Genomic DNA, 25,446 nt, shown 5'->3' with positions numbered 1-25,446 from the left:
ATAGTAATCCATCTTCTCAATATTCCTGTATATAAAGTAAGGGAGGTTCATCATCCTTACTCTTGTGAAGTGCATCGACAACCGGATATGATATGTATACAGGCAAGAAAACCTTCCTTCACAGGTGAAATACTTGATGATGAGTTTTATGAGAGGAGCATAAATGTTCTGCAAGTATTTAAAAGGAAAAACCCTACTGATTTGACTGTGATATCCAGCCTTAATGTAAGGCTCATAATGTTCTCTGCCCACATACTGCCCCTTATTCCACTGCTCACCTACATTAGGGATGCCTGTTGCTGCTAAAATGGTGGCAGGTGTCAAGGTGAAAGAGACACCAGCAAGGTTCACCTGGCCATTATGAAGATGGATAACAAACAACCTAGCAAGCTCATGATGAAATTTTACCCTCTCTACCATTTCACAAAACTGATAACAACACTGGTGTTTAAAGCTAGCTACAGCAAGAGGGCAAGCAAGCAATTCTGTAAGAGTGGTGGGCTCCTCCTGGATGATCTTTCCCCCTTTGTGTGGCTTTCTTGGCACATGAGCTTCTCTAGAAGAATCACTGAGAGTTTCCTCTTCCCTCTCATAATCTGAATCTCTCTCCATGCTTTTGGTAATATGGATGGGTGATGAAATTTGTAGTGAAAACATATGAGTATGAAGAGATTTTGAAATATAAAATAAGTAATGTGTATGAGGAAGTGAATGCTTGGGGGAGTAGGAATTTGGGTTTCTTTTGGGGAATGAGGGGAGTGAATGGTGTTAAGGATGTGGAATAAGGGTTTGATAGTGAAGTGGGTGTAGTGGAATGGATTTATTTGGGAGTTAGCATTTGGGAATAATGTAATAGGGTTTTGTAAATGAGAGTGGGATTTGGGGAGTGAACTTTGATGATTGAGGGATAGGGAATGAGATTTGGAAAACTCAATATGAATGGAGTAAGAGGGAAGAGAAAATGACCTTTGATAACTTGTGAGAGGTGATTTAGCAATTAGTTAGGGTTTGTGTTTAACATTTAGCTAGGGTTTGCCCTAAAGGAAGCCAAACACACTCAAGCAACCAAGCATAACTCTTCTTAGCAAGGAGGAGTGATATACTTACTTGGAACATGCATCAATTGGTTTTTTAGGAAGTTTGGAGGCGATTTGAGGCAATTCGGGCTTCTCCAACAGATGCGAAGTGCTCACTGATAGGTGCATAGCGCAAGTTTAATGTGCAACGCCAACCCAAAAATACACAACAAACCTGCCACAGGTGTGCAACGCCGATTTAATGCGCAGCACCAGGAAGATGCTCTAATTTTTCCCCTGTTTTTCCTTGTTTGCTCAAAATCGTGATTTTTCTCCCTTTGGCTTTTTCAATTCATCAATGAAGACATGAAACACATGAAATGACCTTTATACCTTTCTCCTTTAATTTTTCATTAACAAAGACCCATTCTTCTATAGTTTCGATAGCTTTTTTCAAAATGCACTGTTTCACTTACATCTGACTTTTGCCTTTTTGTAGGTGGACTTATTACATTGACTTTTTGCAGTGGCAGGAGTTGACTTTTTCACCAGGTCACCAGGAGAAATTCAATTACATGTTAGGACAATAAAATTACATAAAATTACATCAAGTAATTCATTCACTACAAATGCTCAATTTCACCTCAAAACAGAGTTTTGAGGTGAAAGAGCTTTATTTAGCATAACAGAAGTAAACTTATGAGTCTATGAACCTTTTTATTCTCCTCATGTGCCTGCTGACCTCTTTATTAGAGCATGACTGACAAACCCTAAGACCTAATGGAACTAAACCCTAGGACTATTTGTTATACATAAAATGAAACAAGATGACGGTGAATGACCAAAAAAAAATGTGTAAACAGGTCAGCAGGTGAATGTCATAAGGGAAACTGACATGAAACCACTACTATCAGTTGATCCATGACCTAATGGAATGTAGATGATCGAATGAGACACCTAATATGCATGCAAAAGAGCAATTTGATCACCGATGGAAGTGTGAAGACACAGACACTAACAGAATGGTTCAAGATAATAACAGTCATACAAAAATATCATCAACTTCTAGGTACTTTAAGGGATATTGTTTTTCTTGCAATATGTTTGGTCACAAATCCATTGATTGCTATAGAAGGAATATGAAGCATATAAGATGTTATGCTTGTAACAAGTTTGGCTCTTGGGCATATAGAAAAAGAATGCAGGAGAAAATTTCATCCAGCATACCAAAAGGAACAAACATAATCACACTCCAAGATATGGAACAAGAAGGATTTACAGTCAGAAAGATGTGGCATAGCTCAGTATACAGATATAACAAATTCATAAGGAATTGAAAGTATGAAATTTCAGTGTCCTAATTCTCATACACAGTTATCATGAAGACAAGTCGCGTATATACGCGAGTTAGAAGCTGCATAGTCACGTATATGTTGGTTTGATGAAGTAGTGGGACAAACTCAGGAAAAGGGGTCTGATATGGTTCAGTCAATTATCAATTATCTTTTCTGTTCTGATTGATGATGATTACAGTCTGTTGATGATATGTAGAAGTGATTTTGACCCTCATAAGTTGTTGATGACTTGATGTATAACTAGTTGATGATGATGCCTTTATGATACTTACTAATATATATATGCAATGATCAAATCTGACAGTGAACAGTTGGCACAGGTTCAGGGGGAGAATATGTTATGCTTCTAATAATGCATTGTTGGCATTATGTTTAGAAGTCTTTGGTACTTATTTTGTTGAAGTATTTAAATGATACATCATGCTATGCTGCAGTCATGAGTTGCCTATGATGAAATCTCTGATGATACTTATATTGCTTGAGCCACATAGTTGTTATTTAGATCAGATTTATGGATGATTGTGGATAACCTTTTTGATGATGCATACGGTAGATATGATATGTTGTTTACATGGTGATCTTCATAAGGACAAGGAGAAGTACAAAGCTTGAGTACACAACTTCATTATTTGAGGATGAGTCACTCATTTCTTTTATGTTGTTGTCATCATGCCTTCAAAGATCCATAAAGTTCATATGGTGCAGTTATGATGCAGGATTCCTATAGTTCTTGGCTCTCACATGGTTGAGGATTGCTGATGTTGATGGTATCAAGAAAGCTTGACAAATGACTATGAGCTCATGGTTTGCTAGATACATATTGCTATCTCTTTGATGGATATACATTATGCTAGATACATGGATGATTACTTAAGTTGCATATTGATAAATATTGTTGGTTGGCCAAGAGAATGGTGTTATTGCAGGTCTCATGAAGACATAGCTATTTGAAGACATGGATATTCGGAGACATGGCTTACTTAGTCACATAATGATGATGCCTTCTTACTTTATGATGATAGGTTTGATACTCACATATGTTGATTAATGCTTATCAAATGTGGGATGTTCCCTAGTGATGATACATGGTTGATATATTGAGGGCTCTTGTGGAAAGATCATGCAGTTCTTGATGATGATGCTATGATCATAGATGATGACTATGGTGTTTTCACATACATATGATATGATTTTGTGTTACTGCTTGGAGATATGACATATGCTTAGTTGATTCATGGAAGGTTATGATAAGGCTCTTTCTACTAAGGAAACAAAGCAAGTTGATCTTGATGAGATCAAGAGGATGAGTTGATATCTATATGTGGCATACTTTGTCACAGGTTGATGATATTTATATTGGGAACTGATGATGGACATATATAGGTTGCTAGTCTGGATGTTGCTGACAGATGCTTATGGAGTAGATCATATATGGTATATGATAGTTGTTGATGACTAACATGGTCTTGTTTAGATCTTTGGTCTATGTTAAAAATGTCATGTATATCACTTGATGTAAAGGTAATATAAAGGCCCATAATATGTCTCTGTTTGTCATAGTATTTTAATGAGTCCTTTTTGGTCATATGATGTAATTTGTATCCCCACCATGCATGGGAAGGTTGATGTAATAATTGATATATTTCAGTCATATATGAACAATTGGTATGTCCCCACTTGGTTGGGTAGATGAGTCAAATTTGGTATATCTCCACTTGGTTGGGAGATTGATGTATGTATGAGTCATTAGTGATAGGAAGTTCATATTCACATAGTTGAGTTATAGAGTCATTTTATTCTCTTAGAAAATATTTTTGCAGACTTTGCATGTGTTCACGGGGAGCATGGACGGTATAGTGCATCTCAGCATGTACAAAGGGGGAGTTTAATAAGAGAATTCAACATGTCCCTAGGGGGAGCATGCTCAATGTTCATATTCAGCTGTTCAGATATGAAATTCTTCATTTTGGTCACCACTTTTCCCTTGATATCAAAGGGGGAGAATATGTTGGTTTGCCCTTTGCCCTTGATGTCAAAGGGGGAGAGTATTTTGGTGTTGCTTGTTATCTCTAACAGTTTCTACAGCTTGCAGTAATACACACCAACATGGTTGCCATCAAGTCCAAAGAGGGAGATTGTTGGCATTATGATGCATGTGTTGTACTTGATGACAACCCACTTGTAGCAGAACAACTCACTTGTATATGGTAACAATATGAATTTATGTAACTAGATGAATCTACAAGAGCGATATCAGATGTGACAGAATGCATGGCAGTTGTGTTTATAGATGTGAAAAAATGTAGGGCAGTTCAAAAGAATCATTTTAGAAGTAATATGGCAAATCACATTATAACAGGTCTATTCAAAGGTAACGAGGCATTGGTACATAAGAACAGGAAGATGGAACTAAGGTCTACTGATCAGAATAAAGAAGTCAAAGGAAAAGGACGGTGTAAAGAAGTTTAAGATGTATACATAGGTCCACTTAGTCAAAACAACGTATACACGCTGGTTCACAGAACAAAAAGAGCATATACGTATACACGCACTTTCACAAGAGGAAAAGCACGTATATGTTGGAAAATCAAGGAAATTCAAGAGTAAAGAATACCAGGGGTCAATACCATGATATTATCCCACAATATTGAGCTGAGTAACGACTATTTGATCTCGTCTAAGAATACCACGGGTCCTAAGTGGTTTTGGTTTGAGGTATTTGTACGAGGTTTTGGTCCGAGGTATTGGTCTGAGGTTTTGATCCGAGGTATTGACAAAGGATATAAGTATATAAGGAGGAGAAGATCAAAGGGCTAAGTGCACAACTAATGAATATCTTATGAAGTGTTAGATCAAAAGAAAATATGCATGTTATGGGTTTCTAATGCTTTGCTTGATCTGAACTAAGTATGCACCTTAATGTTTGATGATGGATGAGATCTAATGATGGATCAGGATCATAATGACTTATCATTATGTGATATGATAATGGATGAGCTAGATCTGATTGCTAACACACGTTTTATCCTTTATATGTGATGATCTAGGTATGTCTGAAGTCGGGAATTGCAGCGAAGTTATAAGTATTTGTAGATCTATACGCTGGTTCGCTTTGGTGAAGCTGCGTATACACACTGGTTCAACTCTTCCAAGTAGTGTATGCAAAACAAAAGCTTGATGTTTAGGGATGAATGATCTATCAAACCAGTGCTACTGTTTTTCTATTGTTTTACTGTTGTTTGTAAATAATGTCTTCTTAGATCTGAAAGTAGAACTGAATGTATAAGGAAATCGAGTCTGATTGATTGATTGATTGATTAAGAAAGAAGGGTGATCCTTGTTGCTATCTATTTAAAAATCTGTAATATGATAGTAGATCTTCAGAATGTCACTGATTGGTACAATTTGTGGTTCAGAGGTTTTATGATTCAGTATCTTTAGAGGTATACATAGGTTGGGCTAAAGGAAGTAGCGTATACATGCATGTTGGCTTCATTGAAGAAGCGTATACATTCTGACACATGAGTTTTGAGGTTACTGTTGGTTCTACTTGTTGATGCAGCTTTCTAGGTTCAGATTTGTGTACTAGTTATAGTGATCTGTCTATTCTAGTTGATTGGTTGAATTTGATTAAATTTGAATGAATGGTTAATTCAGTTGTGTCAGAGGTTCAGTGGTTGTTTGATTCAGTATGTGAGAGGTTCAGTGGTTGTTTGATTTAGTATGTCAAAGTTTTTAGTGATTGATTGATTCAGAGATTGATGATTGAGTTTCAGTTATGTCAGAGATTGATGATTAAGTTTCAGTGATTGGTTGATGCAGATGTATTTGATGGATGTATTGACGTGGTGATTGGTTTTGAGCTTCAATGTTACTAATGGGTCAAGTGTAAAAATTTGATGAAATGAGGCCTTCATTTGTATTATTGTGTACCATGAGCATCCAGTCTGAAAATTTATGAAACGTGGTCCTTGGAGGAAGAAAGAAGGTCGTAGCCTTCTGTAGGCCGACACCTACATACTAGTAAACACATCAGCTAGGACAAGAGCTAAGGGGTTACAACTCCCTTCCAGTAGAAGCTGGAGAATGAGAAGAAGGTTGTAGCCTTCTGCAGGTGGGTGCATGCGTACTGGTATGAGTCTACACTAGTACATGATTGTAAACAGATTATTATTTATATTAAAAGAAGACAGAGACAACAAGATCAGGTGGTTTTTCTCCCGCATTGGGTTTCCACCTTAAATCTTGGTGTTCATGTGTGTTGCTTATGTGTGATGGTTTACTTTGTTGTTTACTGTTTAATGTTTAATAAAGTACTGATGCACTGATGAAAGATCACAATATGATGAATTAACTGAATCATAAGTTCACTGGATATACGCTGGTTGCCTTAAGAACAGTTGCGTGCACACGCTAGTTCCCTTCACTGAAGTAGCATATATAAATTTGATTAGAGAAATGAAAAAGTTATTGATTTGTAAATAATGATTCACCCCCTCTCGATATTATTCCCAACATAGGTATAACACATCGATTTTGCCATTAAATATATATTACTTTAGATTTAACTAATTTTTAAAAATATTTTTACCATAGTTTAACTTTAATTATTTTTATTATTTAAATATATTTTCCTTGTATCCAATTGGTTAATATTATTTACTTCTTATTGCCAATGATAGTCATGCAATGAGACAATAATGTCGGATGTATTAAATGGTTTTCAAATGAAAAGTACTTAAATTAGTATCAACATTAAATACTTACACATGGTATTTGCTTTTTCTTCCCCTACCGAGCTTGGGTTCCTACTGATTCTAATCTTCCACGGTGTAGGGATAGATCATGTTGAAGAAATTGTCCATTTGTTAGACTGGCAATGGAGATAAGAGCAAGCAATGCAGCAGTAGTAGTAGGGAGGTTCGAATTTCCGGTGTAGATAAATCTTATTCGTACCAAAATGTGTAATGGCAGGACATATTTTATTGACATATATTTACCAAATCCTTTTTTTGAGATTTAATGTTTTCGTGTTCTTCTCATGAAAGATTTGTTACGTGATCAAATATCTTTTAATAGTTTATTTACTGAGATTTTGTTTATTCATATTGCCTTTTATATATGATTTTACCTATTATTTTATTTGTGAGAAAGAATCTCTATTCTTCCATATTTTTTCTTTGTTCAAAGTATTTCTTCTTTGGGTTTGAATATATTTCCTTTCCATAAAGTTTTAAAACTAGCTATTTCCTTTTTTTCCTTTCCTTTTTATTATTTTTAATATATATATATTTAGTTTTAAAAATTAAGACATGTTTATTCTTTTATTTATTATACCTATCCTAGGCATGGTATTATGCATTCTATTTTTCTTTTGATTAGGTATTACTTTACTTTGTTTTTGACAACAACAAAAAAAATGCTTCTCCATAGTTTAACATTATGGATTAAATTCTATTATTTTTTATTAATATTTAAAATTATTTATTTGTAATATGATTGGTTGAGGTCTTATTTTGTAATGATTGTTACTGTCACCTTTGAACAAAACAATGCCATGTGGATAACTACAATTTTTTCTGCTATAATTTTTAGATGCAGTTACAATATTTATGCCATGATTCTTAGATACTTTTAGATTTTTCATTGTTAAGCTTCATAGAAAACCACCAAAAATTAAAATCCTTGAAATTAGCTCATACTCAAGATCGGGCAAGAACAATTGTCCCTTAAAATATATCTATCTATTTTTCCTTTAAAACCTTATAGAGAATCTTCTCAACAAAAACATTATCACTACAATAAGACATTATTATTGTCACTCCATAGGATTGGATTTTCCACGACAAAATTACAATTAACTTAATAACTCAATTTACCAATCAATAAAACATGAATTGACTATACTCTACACCTTAACAGTAACTTTAATTTAATACTTTTACTTTAATTCAACGATATTTAAACTAAGCAGCAGGTACTAGCTACTACGTAGCATTTGTTATTTATTAATCTAACACTCCATTATAACATAATTTCAAACTAAATTGTAAAGCACATCTCAGTCTTAAAAAAATCCCAAAACATAAAATACTTAAAATTATTCATTTAATAATAATTAAATAAAACCAATTATTTTTGTCCATTATAAACATTTACAAAATCCAATAATATTTGAAAGTTAAAAACCATCTCACTTAATATACTATATTTATTTAAATTAACTTTTTTAAATATAAAATTAATAATGGTTTTTAATAAAATAAAAATATAATATAAATTATAAATTATAGTATTTAATAAAAGATTATTATCATTTTAATTTGATATTTAAAAATAATAATTTTTTATTTTTAATTAAATAATAATTTTTATTTTTAATTAAATAATTAAATTTTAAAAATACATAACATATATCAGTTAAAATATAAAATTACATAATTAATATTACTAGCAATTGCACCTAAAAGGTGCAAAGGTACACCAAAAGTTAAAAGATTTGAGAATTGTTAAGTAGTAACATAATTCTAAATATCAGTGCAAACCAAGTCAAAGTTTTTGAAAGCGAACGTCCTTTCATTGATTTTTTGACTAGAATCTATAAATATTTGTACATCATTGTATTCATATGATTGAGCAAACAAATTAAAAGAACCATTCAAAAAAGCAGCTAGCAAAATTCGAGTCATTACAATCTGATTTAATTGAGCACATTTATCTTATGCTGGCAATGTGTGCATCATGGCCCTAAGGCATATAAATTGTAAATATTTTAGCAGGTACATATAGGGAGGAACCGCTACGGGCACCTGCAAAGGATGAAGATGGGCATTCTGAAACCATGGATCAAGGAAGGAAGTCAACTGGGGAAGGTGAACCCAGTTATAAGGAAAATACATTCTCGTTCAAAAGGCGAGTTATAGTTGATGGAAACCAGTCTTTTGCAAGTGGAGGATCTTTGATGAATGGCGTTGAAAAGCTTGAAATCAGTGAGCATATTACATTTGTGGAGGAAGGAGAAGAAACAAATGACATTAGTAAGTATGTGTTTCAAAAGACAAGCCAATGGAAGGAGGCTCATTCTATTGATAAGAAAAAAGGGAAGAAGAAAGCAAAGGAGGGCTTGTCTGTAGAGGATAATGATATCCAAGAAGTGTGGAGAAGAAAAATTGAAACTACTAAGTTGACTTCACTGCCGGATAAAAATAACGTGGATAAGTATCCTCTGAAACGAAGGGCAAGTGAAACTAAGGGATCTACTAGTTTCTACTTGAATATTGATTTGGTGGTTTCTGACAGCGTTGGTTCGAAATATAGAAAGATTGATATGAAAAAAGAGTCTCATGTATGCATTCCTAATGGTAAATCAATTATTCCATAAATGAACATTCAACTGAATCAAACCAAATTGAGGCTGATATATCAGTTGGGCTAGCAGGTGCAAATGCAAGCATATTAGATTTAAAAGTAACATGGACAATTGTTTTCAAGATGATGCTGAGAAACAACTACTGCTATGAGGGCAATCAATAGAACCACAACCATAACAGAAAGAGCTACCACCACATAGATGGATCACTTCAGAGTGCTTCAACATCTGAATGTGGCATGCAAGTGCCCAACTGCATTATTCAACATGTTCAGATTAATAGAAATCATCACTCACTCCTCAAATTTTAGAGCAAAAAAATCCTTTTGGTAACTTAAGGATTGAGATTCTCCAAATCCCACACAAGGTGTTGAGATTTATATAGTATTCAACTATTATGGTTTGTTCCTATTAATTGCATATTTCTTGATATAAATAATTTTTTTTTTTAGAGAAAAGTATTGATTTGGAGTGATACTTGATTTTTTTTGGGGGTGAGTTCACCATTTATGGATGGAAGGAAACATTATGAAGACTTTGAAGGAATCTAGAAAATGAATGTCTATTCCTTAACAACTTGTGATTCTTACTCATTGTTTCACTCATTAACAACCAATAAATTTTACTCAAGTCTCAAGGACAAAACTTGTTTAGATAAATTGGAAATTCCTACAAAAATTAAACTTGTTTAGATAAATTGGAAATTCCTACATCATTTGTTGCTGTACAGGGTCATAGAATAGATAGCTATCCCAAACATGCATCAAAGAATGCTGAGGTGAATCTCCTCAAAAATGATGAGGGCGTTAGAAATTCGTACAACAGTTGTTGTTGTAAAGGGTAAGAGAATAGATAAATATTCCAGACATGCATCAAACAATGCCAAGGTGAAAAATAACAACCTATAAGGATACAATGCAACCAAGGAAAACAGAGCTGCGAGCTAAACTAGAGATTCCAATATGTAGTGCAGAAACTAAAAGCAGAGCATCTTGGAATTCAAAGGGTTGAAGAAAAATGTTGGTGCACAATCACCAACTATTTTACATAAATTTGGCACCTATACGAACACTATAGGTGCCAAAAAATTAAGTGCACAATGAGATAGTAAAAAATACATAGGAAAATGTGCCCTTAAATAGAGGCTTGTGCACTAGCTAGAAATGGGAAACTTAAAGAGTGTAGTGGAGCAGGAATTATTCCTCCATTTGCTGGGGAACCCTCTCTTTCACATGGATTGCTCTGTCCAAATTCCCAACGCTCCTTTGCCCTTCTATCCATGCATGATGCAGGTCGTCAACCAACTGTCACCACAAAGCCATACCTTTGTTGAGGCACCACCAAATCACCACTATTTTGGCTAATGATGTTAAAAAAGTCATAAGAGAAGAGCACATAATAGAGAACACCAAAGGGAATGAAATTCGAGCGAGAATTGGCCTCGAAAAATCAGTGGAGCTCCAAAAAGATCCTACCTGCATTGGGGGCGAGGGCAGCATGTTGTTTAAAACCTCTTGCATACTGAATTGGAATCCATAACATTGGAGCAGGATCCCACTTGCCATGATTAATTGAAGTTAAATGTGCTTGCATGATTGTGCATGTAGGGGGCTAACCATGCCACCCCCTTCATAAATGCCATGCTCAGCAGTGCGGTGGTAGGCTTGCCCCCCACCTTCCATTTTTTTCTCGATTTCCACCCCCATTAGGGAAATTTATTTATAGATGTTATATACATTTTATTGTAACAAAAATATTATGTAAATATGTTTCATTTAATTTCATGTAATATAAAATGTTCCGAAGTTGTAGCTCAATCGGTGATCGAAGCGATCTAAGGATTGTGTAAACTAAGAGATCCAAGGTTCAATACCCTAGAAATTACTCGGTCTACAAAGAGGAGGACAAGTGGTAGGCCCTAGAGATATAATGGTAGCAGACGGAATCAACCCCATGTCACACAAGTATGAGATTGACCCAGTTGTTGATTTCTTTGATTAGAAATAATAATAATAATAATAATATAAGCCCACGGGGTGTAACTCACTTCGTGATCGTTGTGATATGAAGTATTATGTAAATAATGATATTCAAGCATTAAATCCCTGTGGGCCAAGAAAAAAATGTAATATAAAATATTTTTATTTTTATTTGATTTTTTTTACATAAAAAGGTAAGCCCTGAGGGTTAGTGCAATTGGTTGACTCTGTGTTGTTAAAGAACTTTTGCTATTCACAGGTCACAGTTTCAATTCTCCTCACACTTTATGTATCTATTATAGTTAGTTTAGATGTGATTTTTTGGTACATTTTCCTTTAAATTTAATTAGAAATTGAGCAAATTTTAATTTTAAATTGTTAAATGTGTTCATTTTACATGATTTAAAAAGAAGAAAAAATGTTATTTTCACATTAAAAATATAATTTAAACCAGCCTAGATCCATCTTAACTGTGGATTTATCAAGTGCCTAGAAGGATAAAATCTTTCGAGGTGAAAACTTATTTTTTGAGTGCAAAACTTGGGGAAAGGTTTGCATCTCAAGAGATTTGATCCCTCTTAGCGCTTGATAGATCCACAGTTAAAATGGATCTAAGTTGGTTTATATGTTTCTGTGATATGAAGAGACACCTATCCATTAGTGGAGTTGACATCTAACTATATCAAGTATTTTTTTTTTTTTTTAATTTTAATTTAATTTAGGTAGTTTGACCAAGTCAACATAACATTATATTATATGTTTCTGTGATATGAAGAGACACCTATCAATTAGTGAAGTCGACCTCTAACTATATCAAGTATTTAATTTTTTTTGTTTTCTGTTTTTTTTTGTAATTTGACCAAGTCAACATAACATTATATTACATAATGTTTTACAACATCGTTGTCATACTGGGGAGCGCCTCTTGGTGCAATTAAGGTAGTATTGGATTTGTATATATGAAAATAAAGTTAAATATTATTAAAAAACATATCATCTTATTGGAGGTAGTTTTAATGATGATTATAAGGGATATTGGTTTTATTTCCAACATTATTTATGTTAAAATCGTCTTTTAATTTTAAAGTGAAATTTAAAATTATTCACAATTATCTAAAAACTCATTTTCCTCAAACATAAAGAAATAGATTAATAATCTAAAACTTAAAAACATTTAATGAGAGTGAAGTCTTATTCTTCTCCGTAAAAATTACCAATTACCAATATATCATTTCAATTAATGTGTTTTTCTTAAATAACAAACTACATAGTAGCGAGTACCTACTTGCTTAGTTTAAATAAGAATAAATATAATTAAAATATTAATAATATTGTTATTAAAATTGTTTAAAAAAATTATAATGATACAAATTTATTATTGTGGATAAATCTTAAAAAAATAATGATTGATGGAAATTTAAAACATTAAAAAAATAGCTTTTGTGAGTTTTTTAAATAATTCTAATTACTATTGCTTTAAAAAATCAAAACAATAATAATGTGGATTGAAAAATATAATACACTTAATACTTTCATTTAATTTAATTTAATGTATTATTTTAAATAAAAAAATTATAATAATATATTAAATTAATCAACATTATAAATAAATTATTTCAATAATCATTTTATTATATAAAAATTTAAAAAATTTAAAGAGCCTTCAATTTACATATAAATTAGAAATTCACTTTGCAAATTAATTGCAAATATCACATTTAGAGTGATGCTCGTACATAGACATTAATTTTTTAAAGTCATTTCACGTTATAAAAGCATGAAATATCTACTTTTATGAATATTCTCAAGTAAATATTTTATATACTTTATCATAAATACAAAAATAAATATATTAACAAATACTTCTAAATTTTATAATATATTACTTTAAAATGTCAAAAAAAAATTATAAACAAATATTAATCACACTAGAAATAAAATAAAGACGATAATTAGCATGCATTTAGTCAAACGCCTCCACGACAAATGTGCAAATATAGTAAAATTTTGTATTGAATATTATGCAAAATAATTGAGTTTATTAGAGAAATGATATAAAAAAAAATGTATTAAATGGACCCTAAGGCCTGTGTTTTGCCCCGAAATCCACTTGTTAGCTTCGATATCCTAAAAAATGACAGATTTTGTTGATGAAGAATTATTTATTCTCAACATAGTTTTTATTTTAAGCTTACCACATTTAATCTAAACTGAGATGAGAATTAATGATTTTGACTATAGATACACCATGCATTCATTATTGAATATTTGATAATACCTAATAATATTTGAAAATATTTAAGTGTAAGATATAATGATTGCATAATAAAAATGTAATTAATCATGTTATAAATAAATAAATTTAAATATTATTATAAAATATTAAAATTAAATTCCTAATATTAAATTTGGGTAAAAATTACCAAAAAAAAATAAAAAAAATAGTCAAAACAAATTAATAAAAAATCAAACAAAAATTAAACGCAATATATCTTACGTGTAAACAAATATAATAATAAATCAACTCATATTTAAAAAGAAAAATTATTAACAATTATATATTCATATATATATATATACTTGTATTTTATGTTTATAAATATGAGTGGAACAAACTAATAAAAAGCCAAACAAAAATTGAACACCATATATCTATATCGAAGCAAATAAAATAATAACAAATCACCTAAGAAAATAAAAAATAAAATTATCTATATATAGAGTTATATATTTCTTACACTAAAATCATAAAAGGCGACAATGTACGTCTCTCTTTATTCATATGGTATAACTTTTTCATATATTCATTTCTTACACTAAAATCATAAAAGGTGACCATAAAGTATAACTTTTTCATATGATACAATGAAAATTTAGTGTACAAATAATATTTTACACTAAATAATACTATTTAATAATGTACCATTATTCATGAAATATGGTTTTCTCATGAAAGTTGTGTGAAATGTTGAATACAATTTAAAAGTGTATTTAGTTATTCATGAAATATGGTTTTTTTGTGTTGATAGGAGCCTATAATAATATTAACTAGCAATTGTTTTAGATGTTGCAAAAAAAACGCCGTAAGGCAATAGCATATAACATTAATTAATGAGGCAATAGCATATAACACTAATTAATGTTTTTTGACAATTGTTGAAAGACAGAAAAATATCAACAAAAGGCAAGGACCATGCTACAATAAAATCTTACTGTAATACTTATTCTTTGAACTTTATAAATCACGAGGCCTATGTTGAAGTTACAGATACATGAAGATTTTTTATCTTGGGAATATGTTGTTCTATGTTATATTTTATTTAGGCACTCTTGTTGCCAACCAGTGAAAAATATATGAGAGATGACTTTAATCACTTCAAGGGTAGTAAAAAGAAGGTTAATATTATATAAAATTCTCTTTAATTTTTAAAAAACTAAACAATTAAACTTCACCCTGATAATATTAATGTTGTATGTGCTGGATGTGGAACAATAATAATTACGAAATAGATTTGCAATAAATGCTTATGAGGATAAACCTTAATTACAAGACACATTTGTCATAAAATACACAATTTGAGTTTCCAAGCCCAACAAGTCTTTAGGTTTTCCTTCATTGAACATTCCATCACTAATTCGCTCTTTTCTGTGTGAACTCTTCTTTCTTTTCTATAAAAATATTCGTCCACCAGAGAGGGTGGTTTATCTTCACCGTTTCCGATCTTTTTCAAGTTCAACGGAAATTAAAAATTACATGTCTAGCACTGTTTCATTTACTATGAATCGCATTTAATCTTTACCAATGAATATGTGTTAAGAGACTTCAATGGTTTCCACGGAAATTAAAAATTACATGTCTAGCACTGTTTCATTTACTATGAATCCTATTTAATCTTTACCAGTGAATATGTGTTAAGAGACTTCAATGGTTTCCGAAGACGATGGCTGAACATGTTAAAGCCGGACAGACGCAAAACACAAACCAGGGATGAAAGTGGGGTCAGCGACCGAAACTGCTCCACTTAGGCAATTGAATGCAATCTGGATATAGAACTGCATCATCTGGTGAATTACAAAGATCTCGACCAATTCTAATTAGTTAAAAGACACAAACAAACTTCTTAATGGATTTCAATGAAGAAATACAGAAGAAAGGATCCCCACTACCTCGGCTCTAAAACCAGGCGATAATTTCATTACATCTTTCTCAAGTAAATCCCTGGCTCTTGCTGGATGGAGGCTTCTTTCTCCAGCTAAATCCCTGGCTCTTGCTGGATGGAGGCGCAGGTCAGTCCATCAGTTGCAACAAACATCCTCTCGATTTGGCTTAAAGGCATCGACAGAGTTTCCGTTAGAGGATGTCGAGAAGGGGTTGTAGCAGGTACCGAGTTTTCACTGGACTAGTACGCGGATAAAGAGAATGGAGTAGACGCATGTGAGGCAGGTGGTTACAACTAAACATTCAATGGTTGAACATACGGTTAAGAGGCATAAATGAAGGAGTTAGTTGAAAGTTCAATCAACGGTGTAAACTGTTTTAATCGTCTAACAATTGATTATAGGGTGCAGATTGCGCCAGCATAACAGCCAGGGGAGTTCTTCCCAGAGGGAACACCTTATGGCGTAATTATGTAATTTTATATTTTATAGTGATGGTGAGTTAATAATTATACCGAAGGTGTTTTTTTTATATGAAATTGGTTGGGAAAACACTGTTCATTCTAGCCAATCCTAATGTTTTATTTTTGTCTTTCTCTCTAGTGAAAGTATGACACGTGTTCGTGAGCTATTTGCCCCTACCAATGCCAATTCTCGTTTACTTTTCTAGCTTTGATTCTCGTGTTTAATTTAATTTTTTAGAGGACACAACGGCTTCGACTGTCGTCTATTCACTTTTGCGGAGGACACATCGGGCTTACAGGTTCAATTGGTTCCAACTATTGGCTATTGGGTTTGCTCTACAGTGGCTATGGAAAGCTCAACAATGTTGTAGGGAACATCGTTTCTCCGAAATAAGCGAGTGAGAATTCAATCCAATCAAGAATGGCAAATGGGTTCTCAGTACAAGTTAGCAGGGCAAGTGCGTTTCCAGCACAGGAAAAGATGGCTCAGCCCAAGCACGAAAATCACAAACTTTAACCTCAAAAACCCTGGTTGTGTGCGTGTCGAACCACAAGCGGTCTCATCGAAACTTAAGCCAAATGCCAAGTCATCGCCCCATCAAAGCAACAGTATAGGCGGTAGGGGGAGGCATAGTGAGCAGAATATCAGGGAAGAAGCTAGGGTTCTTGGCACCGGTGTTGGTGTGAGTTGTGCTCTGACTGGCAAAACATCGACTGTGTTTTCAACATATTGCATTGTTGCAGGGATATCGGTTTGATTGGTGTCAACTATTGGTTATGGGGTATGCACTGCAATGGCCATGGAAAGCTCAACAATGTTGTAGGGAAGATCATTTCTCCAAAATAAGTAGAGAGGGCATTCAATCCAATCAAGAATGGTAAATGGGTTCTTAGTATAAGTTAGGGTGGCAAGTGAGTTTTTAGCATAGGGAAAGATGGCTCAGCCAGGCATGAAAATCACAACCTTTAACCTCAAAAACCATAGTTGTGTGTGCAGTGAACCATAAGAGGTCTCAGCGGACCATGAGCCAAAAGCTAAATCAACACCCCGTGAAAGCAACAATACAAGCGATAGGAGGAGGCATAGTGACCAAAATATTAGGGAAGGAGCTAGGGTTCTTGGCACCAATGTTGGTGTGGGTTGTGCTTCGACTAACAATACATCAGTTGCACTATCAACATATTTTGTTGCTGCAGGAATACCTACTATTGACTTTCTACCTGCAAATCTCATCTTGATTGCAAAGTTAGTGCAGCCGATTGCCAATGGTGCGTTGGTGCTCAGTCTAGACACTGATTTCTATGGGTGTATGAGGTTGATCCGAGAGGTGATTGCAGAGTTTTCGATCTATCTGGAGAATAGTATGTTGTTGGAGGGGCATAAGACTGCAACGATCGAGATCTTGCAACAGTTTGATTGGGAGGTGCCAAATTGGGTCATTATGCCCGACAAGAACTTAAGGAATATCTATGCCTTTTATAAGGGGTTCTAGATGTGCCTAGAGTTGGGCCTGGTGAATGTTATTCCTCACCTTGTTTGTGCGCAGGTTGCCAAGGCCAATCCTCTGTATTTGTAATGTAAGTCAAGGTGGAATGGATTTAATCATGTGACTGCCAATTCCACCTTCACATCAGCAATATAGATTGGTGATCCTATGTCAATCGATCGAGTTGTTTATGTATTGAAGAATTCATATGGAATAGTCGAGGAGGCTACCGAGGAGGAGTTGATGGATGCTACAGCTCTGGCAGATCTGAAAGGTATGTTTATATGCCCTCATACTGGAGTGGCTCTTGCAGCATTGACAAAGCTCAGAAGTAAGGGTATTATTGGGCTTAATGACAGGACCGTTGTTGTCAATACTTCTCATGGGTTGAAGTATACACAATCCAAGATTGACTATCACTCAAAAGTGAATCTTGACATGAAATGCAAATATGCAAACCCTCCTTTTCCAAGTTCTATTGGTGCTTGATTATATTCATTATTTTATTGGTCTATAGAGTTTTCTTCGCCATTGGAGCCTGGATAGGTTATTCTCCATTTCAGAGAGTGCAAAGTTTTCTTCGCCATTAGAGCTTGGATATGTTCTTCTCCATTTCAGTGAGTCTAGCAGTAATCCATGTTGAAGAAGGTCGATATTAATACAAGCACAGGGAGTCCTATGCAAATTTGAATTGGGATTAAAAAAAACAACAAAATGAAGGAAATGGGTAGGTTGAGGGTTGCATTCTTTGGAGAAAAATCTGAGGAGAACGTTGTCATCTGCCCAAAGTTGCAAAGGCTTTTCTTGGTTAACCAACCATCCTCCGAACTTCCAAAACCCTTTAAATGGAAACACAGTCATACTCCAGAGGACAATGAACTGAGCACAGGATTTTAAATTTTGGACATAATTCTCAGCAAGAGTGGGTGTAATGATTCATCAAACCTGGGATGTTCGCCGCCATATTTTTGTGGTTCATGGGTAGGATGAGGGTTGCATTCTTGAGAGAAAAATTGTGGGAGGAAGTTGTCATCTGCCTGAAGCCACAAAGGCTTGGCTTGGTTAATCACCCATCCTATGAACTTCCAAAACCCTTGAGATGGAAACACAGTCATATTTCAGAGCACAATGAACTGAGCGCATGATTTAAGATTTTGGACATGATTCTTAGTAAGAGTGGGTGTAGTGATTCGTCAAACCTGGGATGTTCACCGCCATATTTTTGTGGTTCTCCTCCAAGTCGGGTCAACAATCCTCTTGTTCATGATGTGCAGTTCAGAGTGCCAACCTCACCCTCTACTATTTCAAAGCCAAAGTCATGTGTTAGGAAATCATTAGGATCTAGTCATGATATTCGAATTGAGGGTTTTGATTGCTTGGACAAGGATACAAGATGCAGAATTCCAGCAATGGCCTAATCATCCATTACCACAACTTGTTGATATTTCAACTGATTACCGACATGAGGCATACCAAAATGTCCTTCAACATGATGGACTTAAAGTATTTTAGACATGTCCATTTTTCCAGAACTAGTGACACTTTCATCCTTTTTGAGGAGATTCACCTTGGCATTGTTTGATGCATGTCTGGGATATTTATCTATTCTCTTACTCTTTACAACAACAACTGTTGTACGAATTTCCAATGCCCTCATCATCTTTTAGGAGATTCACCTCGGCATTCTTTGATGCATGTTTGGGATAGCTATCTATTCTCTAACCCTCTACAACACCAAATGTTGTAGGAACATCCCATGTTTGACGAATCACTACAACCACTCTTGCTCAGAATCATGTCCAAAATCTTAAATCGTGCGCTCAGTTCATTGAGCTCTGAAGTATGACTGCGTTTCCATCTCAATGGTTTTGGAAGTTCATAGGATGGGTGATTAACCAAGCTAAGCCTTCGTGGCTTCAGGGAGATGACAACTTCCTCCCACAATTTTTCTCTCAAGAATGAAACCCTCATCCTACCCATGAACCACAAAAATATGGTGGTGAACATCCTAGGTTTGATGAATCATTACACCCACTCTTGCTGAGAATTATGTCCAAAATTTAAAATCCTGCACTCAGTTCATTGTCCTCTGGAGTATGACTGCGTTCCCATTTCAAGGGTTTTGGAAGTTCAGAGGATGGTTGGTTAACTAAGAAAAGCCTTTGCAGCGTCGGGCAGATGACAACGTTCACCTCAGTTTTTTCTCTCAAGAATGCAACCTTCAACCTACCCATTTCCTTCATTTTGTTGTTGTTTTTTAAATCCCAATTCAATTTTGCACATGAATCCCTATGCTTGTATTAATACTGACCTTATTCAACACGGATTACTGCTAGACTCACTGAAATGGAGAAGAATCAATCCAAGCTTTAATGGCGAAGAAAACTTTGCACTCTATGAAATGGAGAAGAACCTATCCAAGCTCCAATGGTGAAGAAAACTCTGCAGACCAATAAAATAACGAATATAATCAAGCACCAATAGAACTTGGAAAATGAGGGTTTGCATATTTGCATTTCATGTCAAGATTCACTTTTGAGTGATAGTAAATTTTGGATTGTGTATTCTTCAACCCGTGAGAAGTACCGACAATAGCGGTCTTGTCATTAAGCCCAATAATACCCTTACAATACCCTTACCTCTGAGCTTTGTCAATGTTGCAAGAGCCACTCTAGTATGAGGGCATATTAACATACCTTTCAGATCTGCCAGAGCTGTAGCATCCATCAACTCCTCCTCGGTAGCCTCCTCGACTATTCCATATGAATTCTTTAATGCATAAACAACTCGATCGATTGACACATGGTCACCAATCTATATCGCCGATGCGAAGGTGGAATTGGCAGTCACATGATTAAATTCATTCCACCTTGACTTACATTACAAATACAGAGGATTGGCCTTGGCAACTTGCGCATAAACAAGGAGAGGAATAACATTCACCAGGCCCAGCTCCGGGCACATCTAGAACCCCTTATAAAAGGCATAGATATTCCCTAAGTTCCCGCCGGGCACAATGACCCAATCTGGCACCTACCAATCAAATTGCTGCAAGATCACGATTGTTGTAGTCTTCTGCGCCTCCAACCACATACTATTCTCCAGATAGATCAAAAAATCTGCAGTCATCTCCCGGATCAACCTCATACATCCATAGAAATCAATATCTAAACTAAGCACCAACGCACCATTGGCAATCAACTGCACTAAATTTGCAATCGAGATGCGATTTGTAGGCAGAAAGTTAATAGCAGGTATTCTTGCAGCAACAAAATATGCTGATAGTGCAACCGATGTATTGCTAGTCGAAGCACAACCCACACCAACACTGGTGCCAAGAACCCTAGCTTCTTCCCTAATATTTTGGTCACTATGCCTCCTCCTACCGCTTGTATCGTTGCTTTCATGGGGTGTTGATTTGGATTTTGGCTCATGGTCTGCTGAGATCGCTTGTGGTTCAGTGCGCACACAACTAGGGTTTTTGAGGTTAAAGGTTGTGATTTTCGTGCCTGGCTGAGCCATCTTTCCGTATGCTGAAAACTCACTTGCCCCCGGCGAGCCATATTTCCCATGCTATCGGGCCATAAATGAACGGTGGGTGTATATGCCCACCGTTCGATTTCGGCCTTAGCAAAATCAAACGGTGGGCATATACACCCGCCGTTCATTTATGGCCTGATAGCATGGGATTTATTGGATCCCACTTGCCCCCCTAACTTGTACTGAGAACCCGTTTACCATTCTTGATTGGATTGAATGCCCTCTCTACTTATTTTGGAGAAACGATGTTCCCTACAACATTGTTGAGCTTTTCATGGCCATTGTAGAGCATACCCCATAACCAATAGTCGACACCAATCGAACCGATATCCCTGCAGTAATGCAATATGTTGACAACACAGTCGATGTATTGCCAGTCAGAGCACAACTCACACCAACACCGGTGCCAAGAACCCTAGCTTCTTCCCTGATATTCTGGTCACTATGCCTCTTCCTACCCCCTGTACTGTTGCTTCGATGGGGCGCTGATTTGGATTTTGGCTTAAGGCCTGATGAGACCGCTTGTGGTTCGACGCGCACACAACCAGGCTTTTTGAGGTTAAAGGTTGTGATTTTCGTGCCTGGACTAAGCCATCTTTGCCTGTGCTGGAAAAGCACTTGCCCTGCTGACTTCTACTGAAAACCCATTTGCCATTCTTGATTGGATTGAATGCTCGCTCGCTTATTTCAGAGAAACGATGTTCCCTACAACATTGTTGAGCATGCCATGGCCATTGCAGAGCAGACCCAATAGCCGATAGTTGGCACCAATCGAACCTGTGAGCCCGATGTGTCCTTTGCAAAAGTGAATAAACGACAGTCGAAGCTGTTGTGTCCTCCAAAAAATTAAATTAAACGCGAGAATCGAAGTCGGAAAAGTAAATATTAAATTAAACGCGAGAATGTTGGTAGGGGTGTATAGCTCACGAACACGTGTCATATTTTTTTTTTGGTTGATAAGTGGGTGAATCCTGAAAATCACTCTTATCCTATCGCTGAGAGGCCACGACTCAGGGGCATCTAAGCCATCAAAGTCACTCGGGGATCACACCTGCCCTGAGCCGCACCAATAGAAACCATGCTAGATTTTTGGTATTGGCGAGACCAGAACCGATGACCTTTGTTTACGAAGCGCCTTAACAGCGTGCTCTCTCACGGACTGTTCTATATCTCTTTGATAACACGTGTCATATTTTCACTAAAAAGAAAGATGAAAATAAAACTTTAAGATTAACTAAGATAAACCGTGTTTTCCCAACCAATTTTATATAAAAAACATATTTCATGAATAACTAAGTACACTCTTAAATTGTATTCAACATTTCACACAACTTTTATGAGGAAACCATATTTCATGAATAATGGTACAGTATTAAATAATATTATTTGTACACTAAATTTTCATTGTATCATATAAAAAAGTTATACTTTATGAATAAAGAGAGACGTACATGGTCACCTTTTATGATTTTAGTGTAAGAAATGAATATATGAAAAAGTTATACTTTATGAATAAAGAGAGACGTACATTGTCACCTTTAATGATTTTAGTGTATGAAATGAATATATATATATAAAGAGAGACGTACATGGTCACCTTTTATGATTTTAGTGTATGATATATATATATATGATTTTTTTTGAGGTGATTTATTATTATTTTATTGGCTTGCTATTAGATATATGTTGTTCAATTTTTGTTTGGCTTTTTATTAGTTTGTTCAACTCATATTTATAAACCTAATATATATATGTATGAATATTTTTTTTATAAACATATATATATGAATAATTTTTTTTTTAATTTTTAATTTTTTAATATGAGTTAATTTATTATTATTATATTTGTTTGCACGTAAGATGTATTGTGTTTGGGCCTGGAGTATGCCCTAAAACTGCTTCTGCTTGGCTAAGAGCTCGTCTTCCTCGGACGTAAGGAAACAGGTTAACGGCCCAAGACCCAGAGGCATCTGGCAGGAGTGAAAGCCTGCTCCCTTACGGACCACCAGCGGGTTATTTCAGGTGGCGTGGTTTTCCTTGATAACAGTGATGTGTTAAACTAACATTCGCGGATAGCAGCCAGAGATGGCTGTCCTCACTGTTGGTTTGACAAACTGAGTTTGATAGGTTTTTCCACCTTTTGAAAAAAAGAAAAAAAAGAAAAAAGAAAGAAAGATGTATTGTGTTTAATTTTTGTTTGATTTTTTATTAATTTATTTCGACTATTTTTTTGGGTAACTTTTACTAGAAATTTAATTTTAATATTTTATAATAATGTTTAAATCTATTTATTTATAATATGATTAATTACATTTTTATTATGCAATCATTGTATCCTACACTCAAATATTTTCAAATATTATTAAGTACTATCAAATATTCATTAATGAATGTATGGTGTATCTATAGTCAAAATCATTAATTCATATCTCAGTTTCGCAGACCTCTAATTGAACGTGGTAAGCTTAAAATAAAAACTATGTTGAGAATAAATAATTCTTCATCAATAAAATATGTCATTTTTTAGGATATCGAACGTGGATTTCGGGGGCAAAACACTGTCCTTAGGGTCCATTTAATCATTTTTTTTATATCGTTTCTCCAATAAACTCAATTATTTTGCATAACATTCAGTCGTACAAATTTTTACTATATTTGCACATTTGTGGTGGAGGCGTTTGGGTGAATGCATGATAATTATCGTCTTTATTTATTTCTAGTGTGATTAATATTTGTTTATAATTTTTTTGATATTTTAAAGTAATATATTATAAAATTTAGAAGTATTTGTTAATATATTTATTTTTATATTTATGATAAAGCATATAAAATATTTACTTGAGAATTTATTTATGTAAGTAAATTCATGTTATCTAATCATTCAAGATTTGTTGGCATGGATCATATGGTGTTTTTCTTAATTTGGTATCTTAGTTTCATAAAGGTAGATATTTCATGCCTTTATAACATGAAATGACTTAAAAAAATTAATGTCAATGTAAGAGCATCACTTTAAATATGACATTTGTAATTAATTTGCAAAGTGAATTTCTAATTAATATGTAAATTGAAGAGTCTTTAAATTTTTACATAATAAAATGATTATTAAAATAATTTATTTATAATGTTGATTAATTTAATATATTATTATAATGTTGAGGTGAGGCTTCTGTGATCCATATCAAGTTTATGAGAAAATTCTTCGTCGTAAATCACATGATCTTACATTTGTCGACGCGTTTTGAACCAACCAGTGTGGTTCATCGTCAGGACAAGTTGAAGAATCAGATCTAGGCTGCAAGTTAAATAGTTAGAGCAGGACCTCCAACGACTATATTTGACTAGGCAACGACTAAATTGACCAACTAACGGCTAATATTGACTTGGAAACGGCTAGCTAGACTAGCCTTAAGGAAAACACGATGGTTCAATGGAGTGTGAGGGCGATGCTTAATCTGGGCGAAGATTGGGATGACGGAGGAGTCTCTGCACCTTTTAAGGAATGCTAGATATGATTTCAACTTTGAAACCTGCAAGCGTGCCCGTTCAAATTGATGAACCTTAGTTGTGATGGCTTTTCCGTGCAGGGATTCTATTGTTGAGTTGAGGTTTTTGTGATCCATATCAAGTTTATGAGAAAATTCTTCGGCGTAAATCACATGATCTTACATTTGTCGACGCGTTTCAAACCAACCAGTGTGGTTCATCGTCAGGACAAGTTGAAGAATCAGATCTAGGCTGCAAGTTAAATAGTTAGAGCAGGACCTCCAACGACTATATTTGACTAGGCAATGACTAAATTGACCAACTAACGACTAATCTTGACTTGGAAACGACTAGCTAGACTAGCCTTAAGGAAAACACTTCGACAAATGTAAGATCATGTGATTTACGCCAAAGAATTTTCTCACAAACTTGATATGGATCACAGAAGCCTCAACTCAACAATAGAATCCCTGCACGGAAAAGCCATCGCAACTAAGGTTCATCAATTTGAACGGGCACGCTTGCAAGTTTCAAAGTTAAATTAGATCTAGCATTTCTTAAAAGGTGCAGAGACTCCTCCGTCATCCCGATC

General features: G+C 34.6%; 2 pseudogenes; one reads left to right on the top strand and one right to left on the bottom strand.

Annotated features, from left to right (window-relative positions):
* Nucleotides 1–16,769: 16,769 nt before the first annotated feature.
* LOC149248364 (threonine synthase, chloroplastic-like) lies at nucleotides 16,770–18,317 on the top strand (annotated as a pseudogene).
* A 1,981-nt stretch (nucleotides 18,318–20,298) lies between these two features.
* Nucleotides 20,299–21,350, bottom strand: LOC149248363 (threonine synthase 2, chloroplastic-like; annotated as a pseudogene).
* Nucleotides 21,351–25,446: the final 4,096 nt, after the last annotated feature.

Source organism: Pinus tabuliformis, chromosome 7, assembly GCF_031772625.1.
Source record: "Pinus tabuliformis cultivar Carrire ecotype Pingquan chromosome 7, CPIR1, whole genome shotgun sequence".
NCBI lineage: Eukaryota > Viridiplantae > Streptophyta > Pinopsida > Pinales > Pinaceae > Pinus > Pinus tabuliformis.
This window is presented reverse-complemented; position numbering and strand designations above follow the sequence as displayed.